General features: G+C 43.0%; 1 pseudogene; it reads right to left on the bottom strand.

The window, feature by feature from the left end:
- Positions 1–10,181: 10,181 nt before the first annotated feature.
- LOC123847980 (BOS complex subunit NCLN-like) lies at positions 10,182–17,283 on the bottom strand (annotated as a pseudogene).
- Between the last annotated feature and the right edge of the window lie 6,854 nt (positions 17,284–24,137).

Below are 24,137 nucleotides of genomic sequence, written 5' to 3'. Positions count from 1 at the left end.
GGGTTGTGGTCTTGGGGTTGTGAAATCAAGAACCACATCGGGCTCTGCACTCAGCACAGAGTCTGCTTGAGATTCTCTCTCTCCCTCTTCCTCTGCCCCTTCCCCTGTGCATTCTCTCTCTCAAATAAATAAATAAAATCTTTAAATATATATTAGGGTTTCTGCTCTAGGGCTGCCGTAACAAAATACTACACACTGGATAGTTTAAACAGCAAAAACTTCTCTCACAGTTCTGGAGGCCAGAAGTCTGAAATCAAGGTGTCAGCAGGGTTGGTTCTTTCTGAGAGCTATGAGGAAGAATCTGTTCCAGGCCTCTCCTCTAGGTTCTGGTGGTTTGCTGGCTGCCTTTAGCGTTCCTTGGCTTCTGCTACATCGTCCCAATCTCTGCCTTCATTGTCACATGGCCTTCTCCCTGGGTGCCTGTCTGTTCCCAAATTCCCCCCTTTCATAAGGACAACAGTCACATTGGATTAGGGATCCACCCTCATCCAGCATGATCTCATTCTAACTTAATGAATCACATCTGCAATGATCTTAGTCCCATATAAGGTCACGTTCTGAGGTACTGGGGGTGAGGACTTCAATGTATGAATTTTGGGGGTCCACAATTCAACCCATAACAAGGATCAAACCAACTTACAGTGCCATCTACAATGTATAAGAGTGCCTTTTCTGTATCCTTCATGACATCAGGTTTTATTTTAAAAAGTAATTTTTTTGCCAACTAGGTGAAGAATTGCACCATAGTGGTGTTTTAATATATACTCCTTTCTCAGAGAGTTTGAATGGCTTTGTTTGCTTACTAGTTGAATGTCTTCTTTTATGAAATGTCGGTTCGTGTCTACTGCCTCTGTTTTTTAAATTATGAAAGTAATATATTACAAAAGATTTGAAAAACAGAGAAAATAAAAACCACCCCTAATGCCAATACTCCGACACAGCTATTATCATTTTTATTGCCTTCTAGGCTATTTTCATATGCATGTTTTACTCTTTTGTAATTGTGGTATACATATAATCTTATATCCTGCTTTTCTCACCTTACGATGTATTATAATATGGAAATGGGTTAATCCACAATGTACTAGAATAGCTCATTCTTCAGTAATTATGAATTCAGACCCGGGCTTCTGGTATTAGACAAATAAAAGCTTTTCCAAAGATATACTACCTGGCCATTATTGGGGCACAAAATAAGAGGATCCCTGGTTGTAAGAAAGTTAAAATTCCATTTCTGTGCCACGGCCTATCTTAGGGCATCTGGCACACAGATGTCTAATACACGTTGAATGAATTGATAGCTTAGTTATTAGACATGATTTTTATTCATTATTTTGGTGAGACAAGTCAGTTTTCAGGGTTTTCTTTTTTTTTTTTTAAGATTTTATTTATTTATTTGAGAGAGAGAGAATGAGAGAGCACATGAGAGGGGGGAGGGTCAGAGGGAGAAGCAGGCTCCCCGCCAAGCAGGGAGCCCGATGCGGGACTCGATCCCGGGACTCCAGGATCACGACCTGAGCCGAAGGCAGTCGCCCAACCAACTGAGCCACCCAGGTGCCCCAGTTTTCAGGGTTTTCTTTGTCCGAGGCTACACGCGTCACATTTAAGAACCAGCATCTTACTAGGCAAAACGGAAGTTGAACCACTGTAAGATCCACCATTTTAAAAATATATTTTAGAAGTCATAAGTGAAAAAAGGTTTTACAAAGTATCTTTCAAAGTAAACTTATGTATATCAAAAACTATGGTTTCACAAAAACAAATCTGTTCTGTGGACAAAATCCAAACATGGAATCGCTTTTTGCCCTTTGTAAAGAAAAAATTCATGTTAGAACCAAGAGATGTTGCAACTTATCATTTATCCATCTTCTGAAATAAGTTGAGCTAAAAGAAATATCTGATGGTGTCTGTAATGTTACAGGTGTATATTGGTAATATACACCAATGATTTATTTTTCTATTTCGTATCCTTCCTCTTATTTCTTTGGTAACACTTTGCCCACATTGTCACTTGTATTTCAGTCTTTCTAATTACAATGTAAAGACTGACCTCAAAATGAAACTCAAAGGTTTCATATATAAGAAAGAGTAAAAGTTGTATAAAAAATAGTGCTTCTCAAACTGTGAAGCTCTTTTCTAAAAATTTCCAATTCATAGTGATTTTATAAAATACAGTAAGAATTAACTATTAGAAGAATATTTTTAAAAATCACCAAGGCATTTACCTTGTCAAATTTCTTTAACATCTGCAATGATCTTAGTCCCATATAAGGTCACGTTCTGAGGTACTGGGGGTGAGGACTTCAATGTATGAATTTTGGGGGTCCACAATTCAACCCATAACAAGGATCAAACCAACTTACAGTGCCATCTACAATGTATAAGAGTGCCTTTTCTGTATCCTTCATGACATCAGGTTTTATTTTAAAAAGTAATTTTTTACTTTTTTAACTTCTTTTTTAACTTTTGACTTCTTTAACATTTTTAAATGCTTAATCTTAATTCCTGAATTTATCTAGCTATGGACTGGTAACAAATAGTCCACAGACTACACTTTGAGTAGCACTGCTAGGGGCGCCTCGGTGGCTCAGTCGTTAAGCATCTGCCTTCGGCTCAGGTCGTGATCCCAGGGTGCTGGGGTCGAGCCCTGCATCGGGCTCCCTGCTCAGCGGGAAGCCTGCTTCTCCCTCCCCCACCCCCCCGCTTGTGTTCCCTCTCTCGCTGTGTTTCTGTCAAATAAATAAATAAATTTTTAAAAAAATTTTATTATGTTATGTTAGTCACCATACATCACTGGTTTTTGATGTAGTGATCCACGATCCATTGTTTTCATATAACACCCAGTGCTCCATGCAGTATGTGCCCTCCTTAATACCCATCACCGGGCTAACCAATCCCCCCTCCCCCCTCCCCTCTAAAACCCTGTTTGTTTCTGAGTCCATAGTCTCTCAAATAAATAAAATTTAAAGAAAATGAGTAGCACTGATATAAGACATAGACCCTGTCCTCAAGGAGCTAAGAATCTTGTTAGAGTGAACACTATGAGAATATGTATAACTCAGCATAAAACTGTATTATAATCTGTGTTACCCAAGACCACACCAGGCTGGAGTAACCTGCTCATTGCAGGGTAATAGATAAAATATATATTGGTCTCTGTCCCCAGTTCCTGGCACAGGGCTCCTAAAACCCTTGTAATTTCCTTAGTGATAAGAGCGCTAGAAACATCTTTCGTTCTAATATTTGGTCTTTGACCTAGTCTTTGACCCCAGCTCCTGACACAGACTTCCTAAATCTCTTGAGATTTCCTGAGTGATAGGAGTATCTTTTTGTTTAAATGAGGTGATTCTTGGTGGGCTCTTGGATGGGGGCTGGTCACCAAGCCATGATTAGAAGCTTGGAATTTTCCACCCCTCTCCTCATCCTCCAGAGAGGGGAGAGGGGCTGAAAATGGAGTTGATGACTAGTCATGCCTACATGAGGAAGCCTCCCTAAAATCTCAAAAGTAGGAGGTTCAGAGAGCCTCCAGGTTGATGAACACACCCACCCACCAGGAAGGTGACCCACCCCAACTACATAGGGACAGGAGCTCCTGTGCTTGGGACCCTTCCGACACTGCCTTATGTATGTTTTTATCTGGCTGTTCATCTGTATCCTTTATCATATCCCTTTATAATAAACTGGTAAACAGTAAGTAAACTGGGTTCCTGAGTTCTGTGAGCCGCAGTAGCAAATTAATTGAACCCGAGAAGGGGGTTGTGGGAAAATCTTATTTATAGTGGGTGGATCAACGCACAGGTGACAATCTGGGCTTGCTGTTGGCATCTGAAGTAGGGTAGGAGCAATCTTGTGGGACTGAGCCTTTAACCTGTGGGATCTGATGCTATCTCCAGGTGGATAGTGTCAGAACTGAGTTGAGTTGAGTAAAAGAGATACATAGGAGGAAGACTGAGGTTGTTTCTTATCTTAAAGGTAAAGGTGGGTACAACATGGATAAAGGAGCACACATCTATCTTCTCAGACACACAAAAGATGTTAACAGTTAAAAGAAGTAAAACTGTTAAAAATAGATGAAAATAGCTATATAAATTGTAAAATATGTCATGGTTAATTCATGATTCTTTTAGTTGTATGACTATAAAATCACAGATTTCATGGAGAAGACCACCATTATTATGTCTAAATAATCACAGTGTGGTCAGAATAAGTCACACACAGCATTTCTCTCAATTTGCTTCCATCAAGTCTTGTGGAATCTCCAGTTCTCCTCTATATCAGCCCCCTCCCAGTTATTTCTTGGAATCCCCGAGAACACAATCTTATTTATACTCAGCTCTCAAGTGGTCTTGTCCATACTCTTCCATTATCTGGTGACCTGATGCCAGGGTTTTTGATGCTGACAAAGTTATCATTACTGGCAGGGTCTACCATAGGTACTGCTGTCTTCAAATTTTAGTTTCAAGTATGGGAAACAAAGGTTTTGTCGGCTAGGTTTAATGAACCCAGAAGATGCCGGTAACCTTTCCCGGGCCCTGGACCCCAGACTCATGTACTCTGACAATGAGAAAAACAGCATTGTCTATGTGCTGTTAGTTGGTTCAGAGTGGTTTCATATCCTGTAGCACATCATCCCAACCATGCAAGGTGTTAATTTCCCAAGTGGTATCGTAACTGAATCATCAGTAAGCCTTTCCAACAATCTGAGACCTGCTGCTTCTGTGATGATGTACATGAAACCCGGGAATCTCATGGACTTCAACGCAACTTATCAGTAGAAGCAACAAATTCTGAGCCCCTCATAAAGTACTGTACTTTGAGGTGACTAGCCATAACCTTATGGCAGGTTGATTGCCCTAAACCCCTTCCACTATGGATGGGGTGACAATTTCCCTCAGTAGAAAAGAAACTATTTCTGGATTTGCTCTCCCTGACGCTGCTGGTACCATTCTTCTACAATGGAGACTAGGGCCTTTTGGGATGCATTCTACTTGGGACATGCAATTTCTCACTGTCTACCTCCATTTGAAGTAGTTCTTCACATTTTCATCTTTCAGAGGCTTTGGTAGTCTGGTAAAGTTTATGGACGCCTCTCAGAGTAATATTTTTAAGTGCAACATATAAAACACATAAGACTATTAAGGAAGCCACTATTATATAATATTATATTGTTCTATCTTCAGGCCACTTAGGGTTCTGGGGACCCCAAATCAAGAGGTTAAACTTGTTACCAATCCTCTACTTTCACTTCCAGATCCATAACCGTCTGACCAAACCATTAACCTCTGCCAATGAATTGGTAGAGATGAGAGGATGGCAAACTCTAGTCTGTTACCTGGTTTTCTGAAAAAAGTTTTATTGGAACACAACCAGATCCATATATTTACATCCTACTTATGGTCGTTTCTGACTGCAAGGGTGGTGTTGAGCAGTTGCCACAGAGATCGTATGTGGCCTACAAAGCGGAAAATACTTAACTATCTGCACCTTTAGAAAAAAAGCTTGCCAAGTCCAAGTATGGATCCTGGCCTAAAGGCCAAGCAAGCAAAGTGGACCAGAAGTACTCCCTGAAGTTCTGCCCCCTGGAGGATTTTACTTCTCCATTGTCCCTCAGAGATACCCCTCAGGGCTATAATGCTGGAACAATTCACTTCTGCCTGTTGCAGGCATATTATGCAGAGCCAGTTGTAAACAAGCCTTGAACCCTCTATGAGGTTATGGGTGTGAGTCACTGGAACAACAGCTCTATGATAGGGATAGGTGTGCTAGGACTTTAACCTGCAAGATATGTTCAAGCCACATTCCAAACACAGAGCTTCCACTGAAGATGAAATGCTTCAGGGCACGCCTAAATTTATAGCTAGGCAGTTCTCTGCATGCAATTTATGATAGGCAGTTTGGATTATGTGGTCGCTTGAAGATATATGTTAGAAATTCAATCTCGATCAAAAACTAGAAGCAAGACAGGTAATGGTTTTAAAGGAGAAAAGTTACTTCCTTAAAAGAACATAGGTTTATTCCAGAGCTCCAGGGACGTCTTGCTGTGATTCACTGGAATGGACTTTCCACATGTTGTCATAAAATCCCAACCTGCCAGAAATATTTTTGGTACCACTGCATTTATTGGATGATAAGGGCCAGGTGGTGGAACCACTCCCACTACAGCGTGGACCAGATGGAACACCACCTGTTGCTCTGGGCCTTCTCAAAGATGGAGGGTTACAGCTTTGTAGGCCAGTACATGGAAAGAAGCAACCAATCAAATGTGACATATGTTACCTCCAGCATCCATTGAAGTCCACTAAATAGGAGGGGCTCCATGATGTAACAACTTTTCATTCACAGTGGGAGAGACATCCAGTATGTCCAAGGTCACTGGACATACCTGCTCCCCCCACCAATTTTACTGAGGTGTCAGCAGGCCCTTGTATTTTCTGGAGAATTATCACCATTTCCTAGCATCTGGGGTACCTGTTAATTTTTGCTCTCCAGATTCAGTCAACATGATGTCATCGATGGTAGACTAGCATAATGATGTCTCATGGGATGATGAGATGATTAATATTCCCTGCAAATTAGTAGCACATGGCTGAAGAGTTGACATACACTGGGGCAAGACAGTGGTGTTCTGCTTCTGGTGTTCTCTGTTTATTGCTAGTTTTGTCTCTATTTAAAATTTTGCTGTTTTGTATATCATGGGTTTTTTGCATCAATTTTAGTTCTATAAAATATGGCATTAAAATATTATTTATCTTGGTTACTGAGTGCTTTGACATTCCCTTAAATTTTGTGTCTGAGGTGAGTGCTTCACTCATCTCACCCAAGCCCCATCCTGATGGACATATAGAGAAAATGTGTCCATTAGATCAACGCTACTCACCAAGTGTTTATAAGATCATATTTGGAACACTAGCCACAATTAGAGTTGACATACAATTAATGATAATCTAAGATCACTTTGAGACCCACCTGCCTTTTAAAGTAGCCAAATATGAATTAAGTCATCACTCCTACATCTTTCAAGTCATTGATGGTAACATTTATCTCTGCAATTCTATCTACCAGGGAGGCAGTATTGCTTTCTTATTAGGGAACTGGAGCTCCAGGAGTTTCTACTTGGCCCTTTCTTCTGTAATAGTCTTAAAAGCCTTGCCTCTGTGGCTCAAGGAGCCCAGGTGGGAATTCTGTTGTTTACTTAGGATATGCATGTCATTTATATCCTCAGGAACTGAGGATATTTCTGCTGGATTGGGTTTGGCGGTTTCAATGGGCCTATGGCGAGACCAACAAGGGTCAAAAACTGCACTTTTATCTTGTCAATCCCTATCCTAAGTCTATAACTGGTAGCTATAGTGTCCTGGCTGATCAGAAATTAGTGTTTAACTCAGAACTAGGATTTACTATTCTTCAAAATTCGGGGTATTTCCTTTTCACCAGGGAAAATGGCTGCAGGTTCACTGGGGGGGAAGCTAGGAGAAAAATGCATACATACTTCGGGTGTTCTTCCTTAAGGGTATCTGGCCTCCTTTCATGTATGGGATCCTAAATTTATAAATCAACTTGGATCTGGTAATTGAGTGAAAGTTATGACTCATTATTGTGGTAGATCAAGTCAGGTTTCCATTCACTTAAACCAGGAGTTTTGTCAGTTATAGAAGGATCTCATGGGCTGCCCATCCATTTGTGTCCTAGGGCTCCTGCTCAATTATATAATGCCAAAGATCCTTGTGAATTATAATTTCTAGTTACTGTACAGGTCCTGCTATGGATTCTAGTAGTCACCCCAACTGTGTCTATGTTGGGTCAGTGCCCCCATCTAGCCTTTGCTAGCCCAGGCCCTTAATTATCCCCATTGAGATTAGCAAGCTCATTTTGACCGCAATATGTCACCTAGCATCCTCACCTAGAGAGAACAGCTAATAAGGCTGTTTTAAAAGATAAGAGGGCTTGAGTATCAAATGCGGAGGGAGCGCTGGAGTTGGAAGAATAATCATTTTCCAACTATCATAGTAAAGACTGGTTTAGGCAGGAAATCATCAACTGATGCTAAAAAAAGGGGGAAATTGTGATGAGGATCAGAATATTTGCACTGTTCTTAAAATGTCTCTCCACAGACTGCTTAGTAGTTGCTAGAGAAAAAACAGTAATTGTAAAGTGGAAAACCCAGAAAACAACTTGATTGGCTGATCAAAATTTACATCATCCATGGGGGGCGGACAGACATCCTGTGCCTCCCAATATTATGCTCTGAGAAGGACACAGCATCATATTATAATAATATGAATCTAAACATGAGGAAATATTAGACAAACTGCAAATGAGGAGCATTAAAACAAAAGGAAGGACTGTATTCATCAAAAATCTCAATGTCAGAGAAGAAAGACTGTGCATGTTTCAGACTAGGGGAGACTAGAGAGACGTGACAACTAAATGCAATATGTGATTCTAGACTGGATCCTGGGCTCAAGGGTAAAGATGTGCTAGACAGGGCATTATTGGTCAATGGACAAAATTAAACTATGGAAGTTAGATTAGATCAAAGCTCTGTATTCATGTTACATTTTTTTTTTGATTATTCGATATGGCTCTATTTTCTGATCATCCAACTGTGCCCCACAACCAGCCTGAGCTCTCAACAGTCAGCGGTCCTGACAACCTGCCTTGGGGAAGGATGAAGGGGGAAGGATGAGCTAATGCTGGTCCCTGTGTCCAGCACCCCAGAGGTGATTGGTCTGGCTGGGCACTCAGTAAACAGTCTCTGGGGGAGACAGGCCACCCAGTGGGGCAGAGAAAGGGGGGAGAGGCAAAAGAGAACCAGTGGCCTGCATGCCTGCCCCTCCCTGGGCCCGGCTTGGCCCACATCTGGGGCCTGGAAGCCTGGGACAGCAGCCCTGCCGGGGAGTCTGGCTTGGCAAAGGCAGAAGGCCCAAGGTGGAGGCAGAGATGCAGTCCTCCAGGAGCCTGTCCCTTCCGGCAATTGGAGAGCTGGCTTCTGAGTAGGGAGTGGCTGGTTGGGCGGCAGACCAGAAGATGGCAAGACCTCCCTGGGGGCAGACGAGGCAGGTGCCTGAGCGCCTCATCCCTCATCCTGACCCTCCTCCCAGCACAAAACACCTAATTGATTATACTGCTAATGAATCGGTACACCTGGAAGAAACACCTGGGTCTCCCTGAGGTCAGTCTCAGAGGGCCTCGAGGTCTCCTCCCCAGACCCCTCCCTTCAGAGGCACCTCATTTGTGGGGTTCAGGCCCTGACCCTCCTCTCAGGTCCCAGGTCCTGGGAAGGGCAGCCCTGACGGCCCCTGGCTGGTTGCATCTCCTCCAGAAAACACTCTTGCTCCACCCCCAGTCTGGACGCCCTCCCAGGACCCAGAAGCACCAACTGCCCCAGAACACATCCTCTTTTCTACAAGTGAGGAAACTGAGGCCCAGAGAGCCCGAGGTAAGAGGCGGAGGAACCAGGGGGCCTCCTCTAGGTCTGCCTCCTGCCCCAGGGACTCTGAAGGCACCCAGGACCCCAGGGGGGACAGGCCCAGGCTCCCTGGGGTGTGGCAGGAGGGCAGAGGCAGTGAGAAGCACAGGGGAGGGTGCGTAGTGCAAGGAGCCTGACAGGGAGGCCACTGGGTGTTCAGGGCACCAGCCGTCCATGGGGGCTTGGGGGAGACGCATCCAAGGCTGCACCCTGAGCTGGCTACCCTCAGCCCTGACCAAGATGGTGGGGGGGACACAAGGCTTCTGAGGAAGGGGCCAGAACTGGGGACCCAGAGGCTGGCCCTGCCCTCCTTCAGACAAGAGGAGAGAGTACCGGTGGAGGACAGACACAGAGCTGGGAGTCCCTGGTCAGCATCGCGGGCAGGAGCAGGGACGCTGAGGCTGCACATTTCCTCTGTCATCTCTGCTCACAAGCCCCGAGGACCATGGGGTCACCTCCAGGACTGAGGGCTCACTGGCAGGCTTGTTCCCAAGTCCATGGCCCGGCCCTGGGACTTCCACCTAAATGCTCCTCCAAGAGAGTTCAAAGGACAAAAAGGAGAAAGATTCCCCCAAGTCCTCAGGAACAACACAGAAAAGCTCTGTAATTCCAGGCTGGGGCCTCTCAGTAAGGGGTGAAGCCCTGCCTTCCTGCCATGTGGAGCAGAGAGGGGTGGCAGGTGGAAAGCTCCCCGCACTGGTGGGTGGCCACGTCACTGCATCTTGGTCTTCGGGAGCAGTCCCTGAACTGTTTTGTACAGGAGGTCGAAGTGCTGGGGGCAGCAGGATGGTTTGAGTGAGGTCAGGGGCAAACCTTGCCTCAAGGAAGGCCTGAGGGCCCACCTGTGGGGTCACCTGCTTCTAGGCAGGACGGGGGTGGGCTAGGGGATGCCGAGGACTCACCTGGACAGGTTGACCCTCCTCCCACAGAGGCCTTGCCTCCCACCTGAGCTCCCGCCTGCTCACTTGGACTGCCGCGTAGGCCAGCCTGAGGTAGGCACCAGTGCAGATGGCCAGGAGCATGTAGAAAATGGCTGGCTTGACCCTGTAGGCACTCATCACCTGCTTCAGCTGGTCATGGAAGACAAACTTGGGGTCCTGTGTATCGGCTTTGATGTGGTGCTGCTTCCCCTCCTTCAAGTAGTGACTTAGCTAGTGTTCCGGCATGGCGAGGAACGTGCAGGATTTGTCCACCAGCTGGGTGGCCTGAGGCTGGCTGGTGGGCCAGCCCATCGCCAAGTCCAGCTGTTCCTGCTGGATCATCTGCTCCAGGAAGACTGGCATGTCTCAGGGGTTCCCTTCGCGGTCAGGTTGTAAATGACTCGGGTCAGGGCTTCTGCGATGAGCCTCAAGTTGCCGGTCAGAGTTTTAGAATTGACCAGAGACCTTACGTCCATGCTGCTGCTGCACTGGCTGTCATGGGGGCTCTCCAGGTGGGCCAGGGTGAAGGCAGCCAGCCAGAGAATGGTGCAGCGCCCATGCTCCCAGGCCAGGATGTCCTCAGCGGGGTTGATCCTGTGCACCACGGGTTCCTGCAGCTCCGGGACCTGACGGCCACTGTCTCCAGCTCGGGCAGGAAGGCATGCTGCAGCGTCTCCTTGCAAGGTGGCTAGGACGTGTGAAGATATAGGCTGTCCACCTGGACCACGGTGTCAGAGGACAAAGGCCACATTGTACTGAGTATGCTGGAATCTGTGTGGTTCACGTTGTCTTCCAATCAGTGCTTGGTCCCCTGGTAGTTGAACTTGCCCTTCCAGAAGCAAAGAACAGAAGGTTGTACACTGCGTGGGTGCACAGGTGGGGTAGAGCCGGGAGAAGGGGCGGGTGAGCCCTAGCAGTACGGAGATGCCGCTCTCGTTGGAGTCCATGCCATGCGACAGCCACAAGGCTACTCTGAAGGCGTCGCAGTGAGCCACGATGATGATGGCGGTAAGGTCCTCTCCACCCAGCCCCATCAGCCACCAGTCACTCGCAGCCTTGCTGTGGACCCCACTCATGACCATCCGGAAGCTGTTGGCAGTGGCCAGGTGGAGCAGTAATTTGGCAACAGAGACAGAGCCCTGGGAAGCGGAGCTGGCCTGCGTCTGCGTGTCGATGGAGAGCAGGGCCTCATGGTGCACAGCAAAGGACATGGGGTCGATGGTCTGCACGGCCAGCACCTTGGGCCCCATCTCCATGCATTGACGGATGACGTCCTGGGACACAAAGGCCACGGCCTGTGTCCCACGTGCCCTGGGACACAAAGGCCACGGTGAGCATGGCACTGGCCGCCTGCCGCAAGGCCTTCTGGTACTGCTCGTAGAAGCGCGGCAGCCGGAAGCACGCAGCCACGGCTCGGCTCCGCACGTCCGCATGGATGCGTGCGCCTGCGCGCTGAGCGCTGTGCTCCCAGTGCCTCGGCAGCTGGGCCGGGTGGGGTCAGGCTCGGCGGATGCCAAGAGGGTAGGCACTGGACCTCCGGCCAGAAGCCGGTGGCTCTCAGGATGGGACCAGACGGTAAGGCTGCCCGGGCGGGTCATCCTGCGGCATGCAGTAAAAACTCGTGCAGTGCGTCGGCTGACGGAACTGACGGGCATGTTCTCCAGCACCTCGCCCGCTTCTCCCAGCATCCTGGGCTGCGGTGGGCCGCACGGGGCGATTCCTGCACACTCATCTCAGTGTGGGTAGCCGCCGGGGCCCCTGTATTCATGTTAAACTCAGTGAAGTTCATACCTGTACTGTGGTTACCTAAGAGAATATTTCTGTTCTAAGAAATACACCATGAAGTATTTAGGGGTAAAGGGCCAGGATGTATGCAACTTATTTTGAAAAATTCCAGAAAATATTATGTGCATACACACACACACACACACACGTATCTAAAGAGCCCCCCACAAATGCTAAAGCAAATAAGGTAAACTGTTAACAATAGATGTATTTGGTTCAAGGGTATATGAGTATTTATTGTGTTATTCTAACCCTTCCAAAAGTTTCACATTCTTTTCAACAAAACAAAAAGATATTTGGGCTTAACTCAGTAATTTGTCTCAAGTTTTTAGTGAAGAGATAGTCATCTGGCCTTTCAGAGGATGTAATTAGGGGATGAGCGGGCAAGTCGCTCATGATAAATTTACACTAGTATATTTCTCTGGCTAAGTCCTTGAATTCCTTCTTTTGCATCATGCTGGGAGATTTCTAGGGTTTCAGCATTTAGTCTAGATTTGTGCTAATCAGATAAGTAAGATAATAGAAGTATATCCTGATGCTCTAGCTAGCAGACATATGGGCAAACTCCAACATCCTTACTGCAGCATCCCAAGTTTCTGGTAACATATAAACTAACAAATTCCTGCAAGTCTTTTGGTATCTTCTATAATGACTTTGCATTTGGGGTGGGGGGTGGTGGGGGGTGGGGAGCTGCTTCCTCTGGCTGGAGATGAGATTCTTTTAGCAGAGTCAAGTAAACCCTTGAGTTTCATTCTATACTTTGAAGTGAGAAATGAGGGACATTGTTACACTTTGGTTTTAACTTATCCAATGTTATAAGATGCATCATCTCTACCCCTTAGGTCCTGTCATTTCTTAATGTTCAGAGCAGAAGTTCTGCAGTTCCCAAATCCCCGCCCTCAGGGAGCACGTTGTTCCAGGTGAGCACTGGTCATAACTTACATTGGTCGTTTCATTATAATTATTGATATGATAGATAATTATCTATCCTGCTAGATTTCTGTCTTGGAATACAAACTGGAGCTTCATTGTCTCCTGCCCTATCTTTGCTAGATTACTGGTATGTACTAATTATGAGAAATAGATTTGGAATAAATCTTGCACTTATTCTTGTCAAAGAAATTTAACATAAATTGTTCTGTATTCTCTTTCATCATCATGTAACCATATGAGATGAGGAGAGAAGCTATTATCTGCATTTTATAGCAAGGAAACTGAGGCACAAAGTGGCTAACGTCCCATATAACTTAATGATGGAACTGGTATTAGAATTTAGGCTTTCTAGGGGTGCCTGTCAGCTCAGTCAGTAGAGCATGCAACTCTTGATTTTGGGGTTGTAAGTTTGAGCCCCATGTTGGGAGTAGAGATTACTTAAAAATAAAATCTTTTTTTCTAAGATTTTATTTATTTATCTGACAGAGATAGAGAGAGAAAGAACAAGCAGGGGGAGTGGCAGGCAGAGGAAGAGGGAGAAGCAGGCTCTCCGCTGAGCAGGAACCTGATGCAGGGCTTGATCCCAGGGCCCTGGGATCATGACCTGAGCCGAACGCAGACACTTAACTGAGTGAGCCACCCAGGCCCCCCTAAAAATAAAATCTTAAAAATTTAGGTTTTCTCTTCCTCATTTTACTGAAGCATCCCAGGCCCAATGAAGATATTGCCAAGTCCCCTAAAATATTTTGGAAATACTAAATATATACAAAGAATTTTGCAGAGATATCTTTTAACTGATGTGAAATAATCATTAGGATACTAAATATCACAAATGATGTCTCAACACAAACTTAAAAGTTCTCCCTGTCCTGCCAGCTTTCTCTCTCATTGTCTCAGTTTTTGCCAATGATACCATTATTCTTTGCTTGCTCTTCTTCCCCTCAGCTTCCAACTCTGGCTGGCTGCACACCCCACCTAGATTCTGATGGTTAGGATCACTTTGTCTTAGCATGCGTACCTCTTCAGCAGGTGCCTTTCAAGAAAATTCAAGCCTGGGTATCTTCCTTAAGACCCCTTCTGTCCCATGGTAAACACTCCATACTTTTGCCCCACCAAATACTTGAAGTTCAGACTACACCCACTGCAATCCATTGTCTTTGCTCGACAGTCATAGACAACTCCAACCAGTCTTTAAACCTATTATTTTAGGTAAACCTCAATCGCCACTCCTTGGGGCTTCTGAACTTCAAAGGACACATATCAACTGCTGTCCAAACTCTAGAGAATACATATCAAGCTCACAGTAGTTCCCTTGAAGCCCCTTTAATTTAGTCTGAAGATCGTGGGAGTGGGGAGAGAAATGCACAGCATTATGACAATCTTCTAAGTAATCCTCACTTGTTGGTTACCCTTCCTGATCACTCTCTTCTTCTCTTGAATAGACCAGAGGCTAGTAATGGGCTATTTTACAATGCACTAAGCATGTCCTTCATTGGGTAAGTTGATATTTCTTTTGAGAATTGCCTTAGTTGGCTATAACAAATTATCCTAGACAAAGTAACTTAAACAACATACATTTCTTTCTCACAGTTCTAAAGGCTGGAATTTGGAAATCATGATACCAGCGTGGCTGGGTTCTGGTTGAGAGCCCTCTTCTTAGTTGTAGATGGCCAACTTCTTGCTGTATCCTCACTTGATAGAAAGAGAACTATCTAGCTCTCTGGTCTGCTCTTATAAGAACGTTAGTCCCATTCATCAGGGCTCCACCTTCATGACCCAATTACTTCCCAAAGGCTCTGTCTCCAAGTACCATCACATTGGGATTAGGGTTTCAGCATATACATTTTCAGGAAACAGAAACATTTAGCTCATAACAGGAATGATGGGTATTTGTCACATATATTTTCCAGCAGCAATTTGGAGACAAATATTCCCATTTTAACACTGTGCTTCACGGATAAGCGATACATTAAAACATAAAAAGACAAGGATCCTGGCTCACATAGCCTAATCTCCTGGAAATCCCAACAGTTTTATGCTGGCTTATAGTGTACATGATAATTTGTGATATTGTTATCTACCTAATTCCTAGGAAACAGCACAAGTTGGTCCAACAACTTTTGGTGCAAAGGAGGAGTAAGTAGTGGAGGCTAAAAGCTCAGATCTAGATGATGTCAAGAATGGGGGAGTAAGGAACTCTGAGAAACCTCTCCTCCATAAAAGCAATGAGGGGGCACCTGGGTGGCTCATTCGGTTGGGTGTCTGACTTTTGATTTTGGCGCAGGTCATGACCTCAGGGTCATGAGATCAAGGCCTGTGTCAGGCTCTGTGCTGGGCATGGAGCCTGCTTGAGATTCTCTCTCTCCCCCTCCCTCTCACTCGCTCTTGCTCTCTCTCTCTCTAAAAAAGAAAAGGCAATGAATACTAGCCAAAAAATGTAAAAGCAACTTTTCCAGAACTCTAGAAATTAACTAAAAGCTTGCAAAAATTGAGAGAGCATTTCCTCAAGAAAAATGGTTTAATCTTGGTAAGAACAGTGAACTTTGTGTCATTAGAACTTCCCCTATTCCCATACTCTCTCCCCAGCTCTGTGATAGCCTTGAAAATCAACATCCCACAATCACAGTGAAAACCAGCACCTTAGCAGCCATGGGAAGGATCAGAATTACAGAGAATATAGACTTTATACTTCCTGACTTAAAAACTTACTGCTGGGGCGCCTGGGTGGCTCAGTCGTTAAGCGTCTGCCTTCGGCTCGGGTCATGATCCCAGAGTCCTGGGATCGAGCCCCGCATCGGGCTCCCTGCTCAGCGGGAGGCCTGCTTCTCCCTCTCCCACTCCCCCTGCTTGTGTTCCCTCTCTCGCTGTGTCTCTCTCTGTCAAATAAATAAATAAAATCTTTAAAAAAAAAAAAAAAAACAACTTACTGCTAAACCACATTAATCAAGACAGTGTAATGCTGGTGTATATAGATCAATGGAGTAGGATAGAAAGTCCATAAATAAACCGTCACATCTATGGTCAATTTATTTTCAACAAGAGTATCATAACCATTCAAGGGGAAAGAGTAGTCTTTTAAAAAAAAATGTGCTGGGACAATTGGATATCCACATGCAAAAGAATGAAGTTAAACCCTTACCTTACACCATATACAAAAAATGAATTCAAAATGGTTCAAAGATCTGAAACTATAAAATTCTTAGAATAAAAATAGGTATAAATCTTCATGATCTAGGTTGGGCAATTTAGGCACTTCTTTTTTTTTAATATTTTATTTTTAAGCAATCTCTCTATCCAACGTGGGGCTTGAACTCACAATCCTGAGATCAAGAGTCGCATGCTCCATTGACTGAGCCAGCCAGGTGCCCCAATTTAGGCACTTATATATGACACCTGAAGCATGAACAACAAAAGAAAAAATAGATAATTTGGATTTCATTAAAGTTAAAAAATTTATGGGGTGCCTGGGTGGCTCAGTTGGTTAAGCATCTGACTCTTGTGATAAGACAACCCATAGATTAGAAGAAAATATTTGCAAATCACATATATCATGTCTTGCATACAGAATATATAAGGAACTCTTACAACTCAACAATAAAGGATACCCCAATTAGAAAATGGACAATAGATTTGAATGTACACTTCCCAAAAGATGATACACGAATGGCTAATAAACACATGAAAAGGTATTCAGCATCATTAATCATTTGGGAAATGCAAATCAAAATAAAATGATACCCACTAGTCTGGCTATAATGGCTAGGAGATATATATTAGGTAGGTAGATAGATAGGCAGACAGACAGACAGACAATAACAAGTGTTGGTGAAATAGGAACACTTACCCATGTTAGTGGTAATGTAATATGGTGCAACCACTCTGGAATACAGTCTGGCAATTCCTGAAATGGTTAAACACAGAGTTATCACAAGATCCAGTAATTCCACTCCTAGGTCTATATCCAAGAAAAATGAAAACTAATATCCACACAAATGCCTGTACACAAATGTTCATAGCATTATTCATAATAGCCAAAAGGTGGAGACAACTCAAATGTCCATCAACTGATAAATGGGCAAATAAAATGTGGTACATTCATACAGTGGAATAGTATTGGGCAATAAAAAGTAACGAGGTACTGATACCTTCTACAACATCGATGTACCTGGAAAACATTATGCTGCATGAAAAGAGCCAGTGAGAAAGACCACATATTGTAAATGTCCTTCTGTATGAAGTCCAATATGGGAAAATCCACGGAGGCACAAAATGCATTCGTGGTTACCAGTAGCTGGTAGAAAGGAGGAATGGGGAATGACTGATAATGTGTATGGGGTTTCTTTTGGGGTAATGAAAATTTTCTAGAATTTGGGAGTGGTGATGTTTGCACAACCTTGTAAATATGCTAAAAATCACTGAAAAATTGCTTACTACTTCCTTCTAAACAAATATAAACAGATGGTATAATGCTCTAGAGTTCCACTTACCAACTTAAGGCTGAGATATAAATGCAACTCACTTCTTTGGATTTCCAGCAGGAGGCAGAAAGACTGTGTGCCTTGGTGTGTCTTAAAAGTATACTCTTGCCTACAAGTGAAATTCAAAGGGGGTAGTAGATGATGTTTTTTAAGATGATGCTTAAACATTATTTACAAATTTGTCATTCCTCTTCTCCTGTGAGAAAACTGTGTAACTCTCTTTAAAACAAGTTTGTGTCTAAGATGTGTTTAAAAATACCAACTTTTAAAAACGGAAAAGCCTCTTTACAAAGAGCTGCAACTGTTTAAAAACTGTCAGCATCTACATATTTGAGAATTTTCATTGCATGTTAAAAACTGATTCATTCAAAAGAGGTGGAAACAGAAGACTGAATATATGGGAAAGAAAGAGAGCAGGAGCTTCCTGGTAGAGTCATGATTTCCTAGGTGCCATATTTGAATTTCACAAAAGTCATTACAGGATCTTAGGCTATTGGCATAAAAGAAGGGCAGCATGATACATCATCCTTCTCCCTTTAATTTTTGATTAGCGTAGACAAAGAAGTAGGTAGAAGGCAGTTATGAAGATATATGGGCATCCCTGTCGTGGAAAGTGTGCTGTCACCTCTAAAGTAAGGTATAATGAAAGGATTCTGGAAGACCACTCCCTTGGGAGCATTTGAATGATGAGTCATTATAAAGAAAGCAGGAAACAAAAATCAAACACCTTCATCAGATCACGTGTTCTTGTCTATCGTTTGAGTTAACCCCACTATAGAGGCATGGCAGGAAGGCTTTGAGCACAGCCCCAACTGAGACAACCATGGTGAGGGAAGGCCAACAAAGTGCTGAGAAACAGAGAAGTCGACTGGTAAGAAAACCCAAACAGTTTCCTCTTCTTCGACAAAACCCAGATATTTGTGAACCTAGAACACCATTGCAAGTTCTGATTTCTTCACTTGAAAAGGGACTGGATGGAGCTACAGAAAGTCCAGAGAAGAGCATTTTTGAAACTCAGGCAAATAGAGAAGATTGTTATGTGAGGCCATGCTAAATAACTAGCATCATGTATTTTTCAGGCTAGCAAATAAAGGCTGAGAAGTGATATTATTATACACTGTGAAATCCATATGGTGACCATAGGCTTGTTTGTCATCTTTCAGTATTAGAACTTTTCATTCCTTACCTTTCTAACCGTATTGTAACATGTATTAATGCTTTGAAACTTGAAATGTGAACTTGAAAGCTCAGGCCTATCCAATGTGTGAGCCACTCTGAAGGCAAACACACTGTTTAGGAGCTCCCAATAACCAGTGGAATCTGGCTTTCCCTGAACCCGGAATATTGGTCAGGGTTCTCCAGAGAAATGGAACCAATAGTGTGTATGTATATACATGAATATGATATGTATGGACTTGTATGGAGGTGGACAAGTCCCAAGATCTGCAGGGTGAGTTGGCAAGCTGAAGACTTGGGAAAGCTGATGGTATAGTTCCACACTGAAGATTGGCTTGAGATCCAGAGAGAGCTAATGTTTCTGTTCTAGAATAAAGGCAGGAAAAAGCTGATGTCTCAGCTCAAAAGCAGTCAGACAGGAGGGATTCTATCTTACTTGGGGAAGGGTAAACCTTTATTTTATTTTATTTTTTTTATTATGTGATGTTAGTCACCATACAGTATATCATTAGTTGTTTTTTTTTTTTTTTAAAGATTTTATTTACTTATTTGACAGAGAGAGACACAGCAAGAGAAGGAACACAAGCAGGGGGAGTGGGAGAGGGAGAAGCAGGCTTCCCGTTGAGCGGGGAGCCCGATGTGAGGCTCGATCCCGGGATCCTGGGATCATGACCTGAGCTGAAGGCAGACGCTTAACGACTGAGCCACCCAGGTGCCCCCATCATTAGTTTTTGATGTAGTGTTCCATGATTCATTGTTTGCGTATAAATTCATTTCAGGTTTTCAGCTGATTGGATGAGGTCCACTCACATGGAGGGCAATCTGCTTTACTCAGTCTACTAATTTAAACATTAATCTCAGGCCAAAACACCCTCATAGAAACACCCAGAATAATGTTTGACCAAATAGCTGGCCGCTCCATGGCTCAGCCAAATTGATATATAAAATTAACCATCATGGGTGGTATATAGGAAAGGAACCCTAAATACTTTATTTTCTTAATTCCTCATGTTTTTCTCTTTCCCGTACCATTTTTGCTAGTCTGCGCTTCTAGAATTCTGCCTTGATTTCCTGGACTTTCTCTCCTATTCCTTCCACCAACTCTTTCCCCCATTCTCTGTATTCTGAGTGGCTGATGGCAGTTCTACTCTCAACTGAATGGACTACTCCAAACCATGTTACTGACTCTCACTTCATTCACAGGTTTATTTACTCTGGTTTGGAGTCCCTTGCTGCCATAACTTCACTCTGCAGACTGACTCCCTTAGATGCTGATGCTAGAATAATTTAAGATCCAGGCTACCTTGATCTTTTGGCCAATGATTTAAATTGTTAGCTATCACCTATAAGAGGGAATCCAACAGATGATTTCATTTCCCTAACCCCAACCCCCACTGTTCACAGCTTCCTTTCTTTCCCTGTGGTCTCTTTGCTGAGTTACCACTTCATATACATATGTTAAAGTATAAACATAACAAGATTGTGTCCCTCATCTCTTGCTTTACTTTTGGTCCAATTTCACAATTTTAAAAGAATTAGACTTTAGAGAAAAAGGAGATAAATTGAACTACATAAAATTTTTAAAACTTTTGTGCTATTGACAGTATTACCAAGAAAATGAAAAGACAACCTACAGAATGGGAAAATGTTTGCATTTATATCTGATAAGGGCACAGTATACAGAATATATAAAGAACAGTGACAACTCGGGGTGCCTGGGTGGCTCAGTTGGCTAAGTGTCTGCGGCTCAGGTCATGATCCCAAGGTTCTGGGATCAAGCCCTGCGTCGGGCTCCCTGCTCAGTGGGGAGTCTGCTTCTCTCTCTCTCCCTCTGCCCCTCCCCTCTGTTCATGCTCTCTCTCTCTCAAATAAATAAAATCGTAAAAAAAGGAACAATGACAACTCAACAATAAAAAGACAAATGACCCAATGACATAATGGGAAAAGGATTTGAATAGAAATTTCTTCAAAAAAAGATGTACAAATAGTCATTAAACACATGAAAACATGCTCAGCATCACTAGTAGGGAAATGCAAATCAGAATCACAGTGAGATACCACTTCAACCCACTGGTGTGGTTATAATAAAAAAAGACAGTGACCAGTGTTGGCAAGGACTTAAAGAAATTGAAATCCTCATATATTGCTAGTTGGGATATAAAAAGTTTAACTTCATTGGAAAACTGGACGTTTCTCAGGGAGTTAAACATAAAGTGACCATATGATCCAGCAATACTACTCTTAGATATATTGAAAATACCCAAGTGAATCAAAAACATATGTCCACACAAAACAGTGCATACACATGTTCAGAGCAGCATTATTCATAAAAGCTAAAAAGTGGAACCAACCCAAATGTCTTTCAACTGATGAATGGATAAACAAAATGTTATATATTTATACAATGGAATATTATTCAGCTATAAAAATGAATGAAGTTCTGGGGCACCTGGGTGGCCCAGTTGATTGAGCGTCTGCCTTCGGCTCGGGTCATGATCCCAGGACCCTGGGATTGAGCCCCACATCGGGCTCCCTGCTCAGCGGGGGGCTTGCTTCTCCCCCTCCCTCTGCTTCTCCCCCTGCTCATATTCTCTCTCTCTCTCTCTCTCTCTCTCTCTGTATCTCTGTGTCTCGAATGAATAAATAAAAAAACCTTTAAAAAAAATGAAGTTCTTATATGTGCTGCAACATGGGGAAACTTGAAATCATTATGCTAATTAAAAGAAGCCAGACACAAAAGGGCAAATATTTTATGATTCCACTTATATGAAATGTCCAGAATAGGCAAATCAATGGAGACAGAAAATAGAATAGTGGTTGCCAGAGGCTAGAGGAAGGAGTAAAGATTGGGGAGTGACTGCATGGATGTGGGATTTCTTTTTGGTGAGTAAAACTGTTCTGGAATTAGGAAGTGGTTGTACAACCTTGTAAATATACTTTAAAATGTTGAATTGAGAGCATACATCCAAACAAAAGCTTTTACATGGATTTTCATAGGAGCATTATTCATAATAGCCAAAACATGGAACCAACTCAAATGTCCACTGACTGATGAGTAAATAAACAAAATGTGGTATATCCATACAGTAGAATATTATTCATTAATAAAACTATAAACACTGATGAAAGAAATTAAAGCAGGTTGGCTTAGTCGGTTGAGTGTCTGACTCTTGGATTCAGCTCAGGTCATGATCTCAGGGTCATATGTGAGATTGAGCCCTGTGTTGGGCTCCGTGATCAGTGAGGAGTCTGCTGGAGATTCTCTCTCCTTCACTGTCTGCCCCTTCCCCCCTGCTTGTGTGCTCTCACTCTCTCTCTCAAAATAAATAAATCTCTAAAAAAAGAAATTAAAGCAGACACAAATAGATGGAAAGTTATCCCATGTCCATGGATCAGAAGTATTAGTTGTTAAAATATCCATACTGCCCAAAGTAATCTACAGATTCAATGCATCCAATCCCATTATAATTTTTTTGAAGAATTTATTTATTTATTAGAGAGAGAGAGAGAGAGAGACAGTGAGCACGCACGAGCAGGGAGAGGGGCCGAGGGAGGGGGAGAGAGACAAGCAGACTCTCTATTGAGCATGGAGTCAGATGCGGGGCTCAATCCCAGGACCCTGAGATCATGACCTGAGCTGAAGTCAGACGCTTAACTGACTGAGCACCCAGGTACCCCTCCCGTTATCATTTTTTACAAAAATAGGAAAACAGTCGTAAAATCCACAAAAGACTCTAAATAACTAAAGCAATTTTCAGCAAGAGGAACAAAGTTGTAGGCATCATACTTCCTGATTTCAAAATGTATTATGAACTGATAGTAATTGAAACAGTATGGTACTGGCATGAAAACAGACATGTAAAAACAACCAGACATGTAGAACAATGAAAGAGAATAGAGAGCCCAGGAACCCATGCATATATAAGTCAACTGATCTTCAGCAAGTCAGCCAAGACCATTCAATGAGGAAAGGACAGTCTCTTCAACAAACAGTGCTGGGAAAACTGGATATCCACATGCAAAAGAATGAAATTGGACCCTTGCCTTACATAATAAAAAAAGCCAAACTAAAACTAAGTCAAAGACTTAAATAAGACCTGAAATTATAGAACTCCTTGAAGAAAAAATAGGGGAAAACCTTCTTGACATTGGTCTTGGCAATAATTTCTTGGATATGACACCAAAAGCACAGCCAACAAAAGCATACTAGACAAGTGGGACTATGTAAAACTAAAAAGCTCTGTAGAGCAAATGAAACAGTCGACAAAATAAAAGACAACCTATGGATCGGGAGAAAAATATTTGCAGGCTATGCATCTGACAAAGGATTAATATCCAAAATGTATAAGGAACTCCTACAACTCAATAACAAAAAACCCCAAATAACCTAGTTAAAAAATGGGGAAAGGACCTGAAGAGATATTTTTCCAAAGAAAACATAAAAATGGCCAACAGGTATATAAAAAGGTGCTTAACATCACTCATCATCAGGGTAATGCAAATCAAAACCACAATGAGATGTCACCTCATACCTGTTAGGATGGCTATTAGAAAAAAAGAAAAGATAAGTGTTGGCAAGGATCAAAAGGGAAAGTAAAAATAAAGAAATCTTACTCTGTCAAAATTAAAAACTACTGTGTACCAAAGGACACAATCAACAAGAGTGAAAAAGTAACCTACAGGATGGTAGGAAGCATTTGCAAATCATATATCTAATATGGGGCTCCTATCCAGAATATATAAAGAACTCCTACAACTGAACAGCAGAGAAACAACACAGTTTAAAAATGGACAAAGAATTTGAATAAACATTTCTCAAAGATGACATACAAATGGCCAACAAGCATATGAAAAGATGCCCAACATCATTAGTCATTAGGGACATGTGAATGAAAACCACAATGAGATACCACCTCACATCTATCAGGATGGCCACTATCAAAAAACCCAGAAACTAACATGCATTGACAAAGTTACAGAGAATTGGGACCTTTGTGCACTGTTGATAGGAGCACAAAATGGTATGGCTGCTATTGAAAATGATATGGTGGTTCCTCAAAAAATTAAAAATAGAATTACTATATGACCCAGCAATCCCATGCCTGGGTATAGACCCAGAAAAGCTGAAAGCAGGATCTTGCAGAAATATTTGCATGCTCATGGTCATAGCAGCATTATTCACAATAGCCAAGAGGCAGAAGCAACACAAATGTCCATCAATTAAAAAAATATGGCCCATACATACAGTGGACTATTTTTTTTAAGATTTTATTTATTTGACAGAGGGAACACAAGCAGGGGGAATGGGAGAGGGAGAAGCAGGCTTCCCGGCCAAGCAGGGAGCCCGACGTGGGGCTCAATCCCAGGACCCTGGGA

Source organism: Mirounga angustirostris, unplaced genomic scaffold (genome assembly GCF_029215605.1).
Source record: "Mirounga angustirostris isolate CCGP_5_RB_7025 unplaced genomic scaffold, mMirAng1.0.hap1 SCAF_11, whole genome shotgun sequence".
Taxonomy (NCBI): domain Eukaryota; kingdom Metazoa; phylum Chordata; class Mammalia; order Carnivora; family Phocidae; genus Mirounga; species Mirounga angustirostris.
Note: the sequence above shows the minus strand (reverse complement) of the source record. Positions and strands in the feature narration are given on the sequence as shown.